Source organism: Triticum dicoccoides, chromosome 4A (genome assembly GCF_002162155.2).
Source record: "Triticum dicoccoides isolate Atlit2015 ecotype Zavitan chromosome 4A, WEW_v2.0, whole genome shotgun sequence".
Taxonomy (NCBI): domain Eukaryota; kingdom Viridiplantae; phylum Streptophyta; class Magnoliopsida; order Poales; family Poaceae; genus Triticum; species Triticum dicoccoides.
The window spans coordinates 598,985,292-598,994,329 of NC_041386.1; positions in this window are offsets into that span (position 1 = coordinate 598,985,292).

Consider the following 9,038-nt stretch of genomic DNA (forward strand, 5'->3'; position numbering starts at 1 on the left):
CCAAATGCAAATTATTTTTTACTAGTTAGTAATAGCCCATATCCATGTACGAGTAGAAGGCCACAAGGCCATCTTGGCATCTTTGGCGTTATCACGAACACGACCACCAGCCTGCTCGGGACTTGGATGCTTCTCAAGTTCGCTTCACGTCTCTTTCCCCACGCTCGCCGCTTAGGCACATATTTTGTGGCATTATTTAATGATGGTCTCTTTTTAGTATCATATTAACGTTGTAAATTTGTAATGATCCTGAGAAACTTTTGACATTGATGATCCCTCAAGTTTTGGGGCATCCTGTTTGAAATATTTTTTCATGAACCGATGCCATATATTTTGGGCTTGTGTGAAATTAAAGTTTTGGCCGTGCATTTGGAAACTATTATTGGTGTTTAATAATAAAGTATTGTGATGCTTAAATAGGGGTGCTGGGTTGCCCCCAAATAATGCTAATGAGATTATAACCGACATGTAATTTACATTTTCATGACAATGTTAATGCGTATTCAATTGTCATATGTTTCATAGTTGTGCTACGATAGATATCATTTGGAGATTTTTTATATCATTTTCGTATCCAAATTTCATTATTCAGAAAATTGATGATATTTTGATGTTAATACTAAGTTTCCAATGAAAATATCATTTTTATTAATAATTCCAATGATAATTTTGACACTTCTTTTTTTTGCGAGAAAACTTCTAATCTATTCATCTTCAATTATGATAGTACAACGAATGCCAAAAAAAAAGAAAAATTACATCCAGATCTATAGAACACCTAGCAATGACTACAAGTACTGAAGCGAGCCGAATGTGCGGTGTCGTCATTGCCGCTCCCTCGCCGGAGCCGGGCAAAACTTGTTGTAGTAGACAGTCGGGAATTCGTCGTGCTAAGGCCCTATAGGACAAGCTCAACAGAACAACAAACGCCATCGATGAATACTAGCGTAGATCGAAGGATCCAACCTGAAAAGACATGAACGTAGACAAACTACAGCCAGATCTGAGCAAATCCACCAAGGACAGATCCGCTGGAGACACACCTCCATACACCCACCGATGATGCTAGACACACCATCGGAGCGGGGGCTAGGAGGGGAGAACCTTATTTCATCTTTAGGGAGTCGTTGTTGTCTCGTCTTCCTGAGCAGGACACAAACCCTAACAAAATGCAAAGAAACAACTAAAAACAGAGCCCTCCCGCCGGCAAGGGCCAAGATCCACCGTGCCACCATGGCCCTAAGGCCACCGGAGACGAGGCGGACCGACGGCGGCGCCGGCGAGAGGCAGGGGAACCCTAGATTTTTCTTGGGGAGGAGGCAACCCTCTTGGTCTTAGCTAGCTAACTCAGGTATGACACTTCTTAATGATACTAGAGAATACCTCGCGCGTTGCTGCGGGAATTATTTGCAATATATTTCAGTGATTTGATTAAGCTTCCATCATTGAATTAATAATATACTCTCTCCTTCCCAAAATAAGTGTCCTGACCTTAGTACAACTTTATACTAAGGTTAGTACAAAGTTAAGACACTCATTTTGGAATGGAGGGAGTATGAACTAAAGCTAAAAATAAATATTATATATTTTATTTGATTATTGTGTAGTCAAAAAATATTTTGAATACAAGTGGCATAATGTAATGGAAAAAAATTCATGCATGTTGAGTGGATCTTTAATGAGGTGGCATGTATGGTGAGATGGAAGGAGTGCATGAGATCAACTAATAATGAATTTTTTTCTCATACATGTAGTGGTGGGCCTTTGATGAGGTGGCATGTGTGCATGTTGAGATAAATATGATAGTGGGGATCAACTTTTTATGTATATAGGATTACTAAAGGCAACATTAGTGCCAAAATTTAATGTCAATAAGTCTATTAATTGGGAATCTTGTGTTTCCTAGACATTGGAAAACATAAGCTTATCATATGAGGCAATGTTCTCGATGGACATCATTTAAATTGAAGTTAATTTAACCAACATGAAGTTTAATGGGCACACATTCTTATGTCATAGGATGATATTCTGGACTACATTGCTTATTTCTCCATAGTGTCATTTAAAAGCACTAAGGTTTTCTTTTCATTTTTATCCATAGAGAAACAAATTAGAACAAAAGTTAAGCATATCTTTAATCCGACAATTGTATAATTCATGCCTAATGTTTTTATGATGCTCATAAAGTTGCCACCTCTTATCAGCAATGAATGCCCATTAAAAACCTAGCTGCATAGCTTCAACACGCTCTTCTCATTTCTCAAGCTGTTGAGCTCAGGCAGACAATTCTGATACGGCATGCAAGAGCTAACCGGACTCAAGTAGGAGACAAGCACGTTTGTATCACCCGGGCAAATAAAACAACCTAACAAAAGGTATTGATTGAAATATGCTCTCTAAAACACAAAACTTTTTTGTGAACATAATACAATCAAAGTCGCTTACATACATGAGCATACAACCAGCCCTACGCACGGCACGCATGCACACGCGCACATCCTACCCTTATGAATACTTTCGAGAGACTGAGCCCGCATAACATCTCGAGAATTTACGAAATTACCACATGCGCCTCCCAGTCAACGGGAACGTCTCCTTCCACTGGACAAACATCGCCGAAAGCTTGAAATAAATTCAAGAATAATGCGAACACCAATGTCAAATCTAGGACTTAAACTCTGGTGTGCTGGGGATGCCATTGTCCTCCTAACCATGCAACCACATGTTGGTTCGCCTAAAACAAAAAACTTGGTACTATATATGTCAATCAAACTATATCAGGAGATGAACAAATGACTACCATCGAAATCACCACATGATTAATGCGAGCACCAATTTCAAGAACAAATTAGAACAAAAATTTTCAGGAGATGAACAAACGACTACCATCGAGAAATAAAGTTGCACTTAGAAACTCTTCCTTGCGCGCATGCATGAGTTTGATCATTGATAAACCCAGTCACATACACTATCATACCGGTTCTTTTCCTCCTTGAGAGAGGAGTAACCTGATCGACATGACCTGCTAGCATATGATTATGACCAGTCGCTCATTCATGCATGTGCATAAAAAACTTGCATCTCTCCAACACGTTCTTCTCATTTCCATGCAAACGATTAAGCTGAACTAGATCGACCACTGCCAAATTAAGTAAGTAGTTACCTTCTTCAACTTTGCCAATCCGCCTACAAATCTGCCATGCACCTTCGCCCCCTCTTATCATCGTCAAGCCACAGAGAGACCTAACTGCTAGCCGGTGCACCGAGGAGCTTGAGCAGGAGCAGCAGCAGAGATGGCGACGATGGACAAGTCCGGTGCCTCGGTGTTCGAGCCGGGCAAGCATGCGGTTGAGGCGATCGAGGTGGACGCCGACGACGCGGCGCCGGCACCGCCGGTCCCGGTGCTGATCGTTGCGCCCAAGGACGCGGGGACGTACCCGGTCATCATGCTCCTGCATGGCTTCCTCCTCCGCAACCACTACTACCAGCACCTCCTCCGGCACGTCGCGTCCCACGGCTACATCACGGTCGCGCCCCAGTTCAGCGTCAGCAACAGCCTGGTGCCGCCGTTGGGCGACAACGAGGACATCACGGCGGCGGCCAGGGTCGCGGACTGGCTCCCCGGCAGCCTCCCCTCCGTGCTCCCCGACGGCGTGGAGGCGGAAATTATCTTGAGCACGTACATTTACGGAAAGAAAAAAGTTGAGCACATATATAAAACAAAGAAGTGCATATTATATTATTTTTTGCGCATTATGTAAGTTGACTGAACTCGCAATTTGGGTAAGTCGATTTTGTGGGAGAAGAAACGGTTGGAGGAGGAAGAAAGTTGCATGAAGAAGAAAAGAGGACGACAGTTGGATCTTTAATTTAGTGGCCCAGAAAATCGACTTACACAAAATAAATTTTCAGGCTGTCGACTTACATATAGCCGGTCCATTTACTTTTGGGGGGAACATTACTGATCCCATAAAAAATGGTTCACTCCTCAAAATATTTTCTTTTCAGGAGTTAACGGCACCTAACCGATCCCCTTTTATGTTGACTCCATAAAATTTTGAAGAGTTAACTCCCGAAACCTTGCCTCCTCTCTCATTTTTAAGGCTGGCCCCAATGGGGAGTAACATAAAGTAGTAACATACATGCCACGTAAGCATGTTACTACTCTATGTTACTACCTCCACAATGAGTGGTAACTTATGGGTGGTAACTTAGAGGGTTTATTTATTGTTTTTGTGGGATCTATAGTAGTACTTCAACTTTGTGATCTATATGTGGCATGTATCAACAAAACTTGTGTTTTCCGATACTTATGGATAAATAAAAGAACACAAATTTGGATCATAACAAATAATAAAGTATAATATTATATTATTGAAATATATAGAACATATTTAGCAATACATCGATCAAGACTTGGATATAATCTATTCGCGCCCAAACTTTCTCCATATATGCTCAATCAAATCATTTTTAAGAGCCTTATGCGTTGGACGATCACGAACTCTAACATCTCTTTCAAGTACCTCGGCAAATTCTGGTATGTCACCATGAGTAAATACCGAAGGAAGGGCACTCGATGAGCCTGCTTCATAATTCAAATCAAGAATATTTCCCGCCTCTTCTTGTTCATCATCGACTATCATGTTGTGTAGAATGATGCATGCCAACATAATATTATTGAGATCACCCCGTTCATATAAACGTGCCGGAAGCGGTAAAATAGACCATCGCGCCTACAACACACCAAATGCACGTTCCACGTCCTTTCTTGCTCCCTCTTGATGTTTCGCAAACAACTTGTGCGGTTACTTGGTGTGGCAGTATTGTATAGAGCAACAATGTCATCCCAAAACTGCTCAGACTTCTTTTCGTTCCCATCAATGGGATTGAGTGAACACTCCAGCCAAGCACCTGCCTACATTGTTCACAATTAATTCAGTTGAGGCCAACAACAAACAAGAAATTATATGCACACTAAACGGATTTGAGCAACGAATATCCTTACCAGTCTCTCATGTTCCTCGGGTGTATAGGGCAGACGATATGCAGTCCTAGCTTGCTCCCGATTCGTCGGCATCTACACTCTTGACCTTCCTTTTCTTTTTCTTTGAATCAACTTTGGTGGGAGCAGACTGAGATGAAACATTAGAGTGCGGTGGTGGCGGTGGTGTTGAAAAGGGATCATGTGGGGAAGCACCAACAAAGTGCAAATTCTCCATATTTCGGTATCCTTGTTCATGATGGTGCATTGGCTGAGGTTGAAAATTATAAGGATTCATGGGCGGTAATTGTCCAAAACTTAGCAGGCCTTCAGGTGCAGAGGTATACATCGGCCTCCTGTTATATTGTAAATATCATAATTAAGAAGCATTGTCCAAAGCTTGCTATTAGAAACTTTTTTCTGTTCTAATCATTGCAAGAAAAAAGTACAAACAAACAAGCAAAGGACATCCAAGTTCAAGTGTCTGATATAGTAGTAAACCGTTTGCACAATAAGCACACAGACACACATCACGGGGGACTTGCATATCCTGCTACGTCCACAGCGAAATCCGATTCAACAAGCAAAAACCTGAAGAATTGCAATGGTCTAATGCTACAGAAATTAAGGCTAAGACTTCAGAGTCTCTCTGCTTCAACACGCACACATGCTGAATTAGGTACTCGAGCTATAGAAATTACAATTACCTAATGCTGCTCTATAACCCAAATAGAATTACATAATGCTGCATACTCGAGCTACAGAAATTGTAATTGCCAAAGATTGAATTAAAGCAGAAATTTTATACCATGTAGGGTTGGCTGAGGAGGATTCCATTAGAGGCGGGTATAGGTGTGGCGGTGTCGACGGGCTGGCCGAGGATCTTGTCGGGGCGCCGGGGTAGAAGAGAAGCTGTGGAGAGCGGCTGGCGAACGAGCTTGCTGTGGCGCCGGGGGAGTGCTGCGGCGGCGGCGAGGTGGCCGATGGCCGGACTTGCGCGGCGTCCTTACGGGCACCGGACTTGGCCATGAATCTGGTGGCTTTGCGCCGCCTGCCAAAGCCGCCGCCGGCCGGCAAGACGGAGTGCGGGGCGCCGGAGCTCCAAGGCGGCAGGGAGGGAGAAGGATGAGGCCCAGCCGTGGAGGAAGAGAAAGTCACACGGGTGGGGATTTTCTTGGTTGCTTCGCCACCCGCACACAGGATCGATTAGCATTAATTTTTTCTCGTATGCAGCGCTATGTTACCGGAACTAGCTAAGTTCCTCCAAAGCTCTCTCTCTTCATTTAATCAATGCCACGTAGAAATTTTTGCTGAGTTGGACCCGAAATTCTTGCTAAAGTTCTCTGCATTGGGGCCAGCCTAAGCAGCCGCACACATTTCTCAAGAAAAATCCCCCTTGCCAACTCCCACCCGCGACGCCACTTCTTTCTGCCTCGGACACCAAGTGTCCACTACACCCATTGTAGGTCCTGATTCCAACGAAAATGGAACCGCAAGCCGCCTCCACAACCCGACCGGACACTCCCGCTAGCACTACGCCACATGAGTCAATCCATGCGCCGCCACCTGGGCCAAGAAAGTGTCTATGGCGGAAGGGCCCGGTGCAGACCGCCACAACATCGACAAAGGCCGGTGGCAACGCCACATCGGCCTATAAGATGCCCAGCCGCCCTCTACTTGCTCTGGCCAAAAGGCCCTCGAAGAGGCGGCGATGAAGAAAATGAAGAAGGCGTCTAGGCCGACGCCTTCTCCTTGTCCGGTGGCTCACATCCCTTCTCCAACAACCCAATCACCATCTCATCCCACCACTCCCGCTAGAGCTACGTTGTAGTAGTCGACCCCATGCGCCGCCTCTTTGGCCAAGGAAGCAGCTCGGGATGAAGAGCCTCGCGCGGACCGCCACGATGTCAACAAAGGCCAATGGCAAGGCCACACCAGCCTTGAAGAATTCCGGTCGCCCTCCGCTTGCTCCGGCCGATGGCAAGCGGGTGAGGAAGTCAACAACGGCCGGAAAGCCCCTCAAAGAGGCGGCGACGAAGTAAAGAAAGAAGGCATCCACGCCGATGTCTTCTCCCCATCTGGTGCCTCGCATCCCTTCTCCGAAAACCCCATCACCTGGCATGTTCGGCCGTCGCAGTTGAGGTCCACGCCACCAGGTGTTCGGCGATATGCTCGAGAGGTAAAATTTCTTCTGCTTTTCCTCTATAGATATTGATGATGGGTATGACGACGATCTAGTCACGTGTGGTAAGTGTATTTTTGCACTCATTTTTCAAATTTAGGAACATTTTTCGAATTGGCACATGTTTTAAAATTCACTAACATCTCCCAAATCATGAACATTTTTTAAAAACGAACAATTTTAAATTTATGAATAATTTCCAAATTCACGAACAGTTTTTCAAACTCACAAAGAATAAAAAAATGTGAACATTTTTCAAAATCACAAACATTATTTTGAATTCATGGTTTTCCCAAATTAATGAAGAGAATTATTTTTTCTTGTATTCTAATATTTCTTTAGATTCACTAAAACGAAAATTGAAAACAAAAAACAAACAAATGAAAAAAACGACCAATCCTATGAGACGACCACGTACGTTATATAGCTGCAGGTTCGCTGTGCATTGTGTTCTGGCTACGTTTTTTATTTTTTAATTTCTATTTTAATTTGATTTATAATATCCGTTTTTCTTCTTTTTTTTATTTTCTTGGTATTTAGAGTTTTGCAATATATGGTGAATTGTGTTTTCCAAATAACTTTGATATTTTTCAGTATCTGGTGAACTCTTTGAAAAATTAAACATTGGGCAGTTTTTTTTACATATGATGATTTCTTTTGTTATATACGTTTAACATTATATCAGTATATGATTAACTTTTCTAGTTAAATGATCAAAAAAATTGTTAGTAGACACATAACATTTTTTAATATACAGTGAAATATTTTTATATGGATTGAACTTTTATTTCAACTAGATGATACTCCGCACGTTGTTGCGGGAATATTTAGCAACATATTTAAATGTGTTTTGTTGTATGACGCATAAATATTTGAAGTAATAATATAAAAAAGTTAAAACTGAAAATACATATAATTTATTGTGTTTCATTACTATATAGTTGTAAAATGTTTATTAAATATAAATAACTTAATAGAATGAAAATTCTCATGTATGCTTGCATGTTGAGATGAGTCTTTTTTTCATGATGTTTCATGATGAAGTGGTATGCTTGCATGTTGAGAGATATATGATAGTGGAGGTGGGCCTTTTGTCATGCATGTTGTGTGATGATGTGGCATGCTTGCATGTAGAGAGAAATAGTTAGTGGGGGCTAGCTATTTAGATATAGTAGATAAACATAGACTGAATTTTTTTATAAATATATTTTTATATATTAAGTATGTGTTTCTGTCTCTTTTTTTATATAAAAGCGGGCCACAACTAGGAGCTCTATCTCAGAGGGCCAGTCATGTGCAACGCGTTTGGAAGGTTCTTCGCTTCATTTTTTCTTTCTATTTTTTATTTTTGTTTTTCCGTCAATGATTTCATCATCATTTTAAATTATTAATGATTTTTTTATTTTTACTTATTGTTTTCACAACAGGAACATTTATTGAAACCTGAGTATAGTTTCCAAAATATGAACATTTTTTGGAATTTAGAACATTTCACTAAATGGTGAACATTTTCCGAAATAGTATTATTTTCTAAAATTTTGCTATTATTTTAATTCACGAACAATTTTGGAAATCCAGGAATATTTTGTGAAATGATGAACTTTTAAAATTTATAATTTCCGAAATCCAAGAACATTTTTCAAATCCTTGAACATTTTGAAATCCAAAAGCATATTTCAATTTTGAGAACATTTCTTATCCAAACTGTGAAACTTTTTTTAAATTCATGAATATTTTTTGAAATGTGGTTAAAAAATCAAATTGGTGAAAACAAATTATTATCAAGGAGCGATATGTATTTTCCAAATTTTGAACCGGCTTTGAAAGCCGATAAAGTTTTTCAAATTCGTGATTTTTTTACTTTTATGAAGA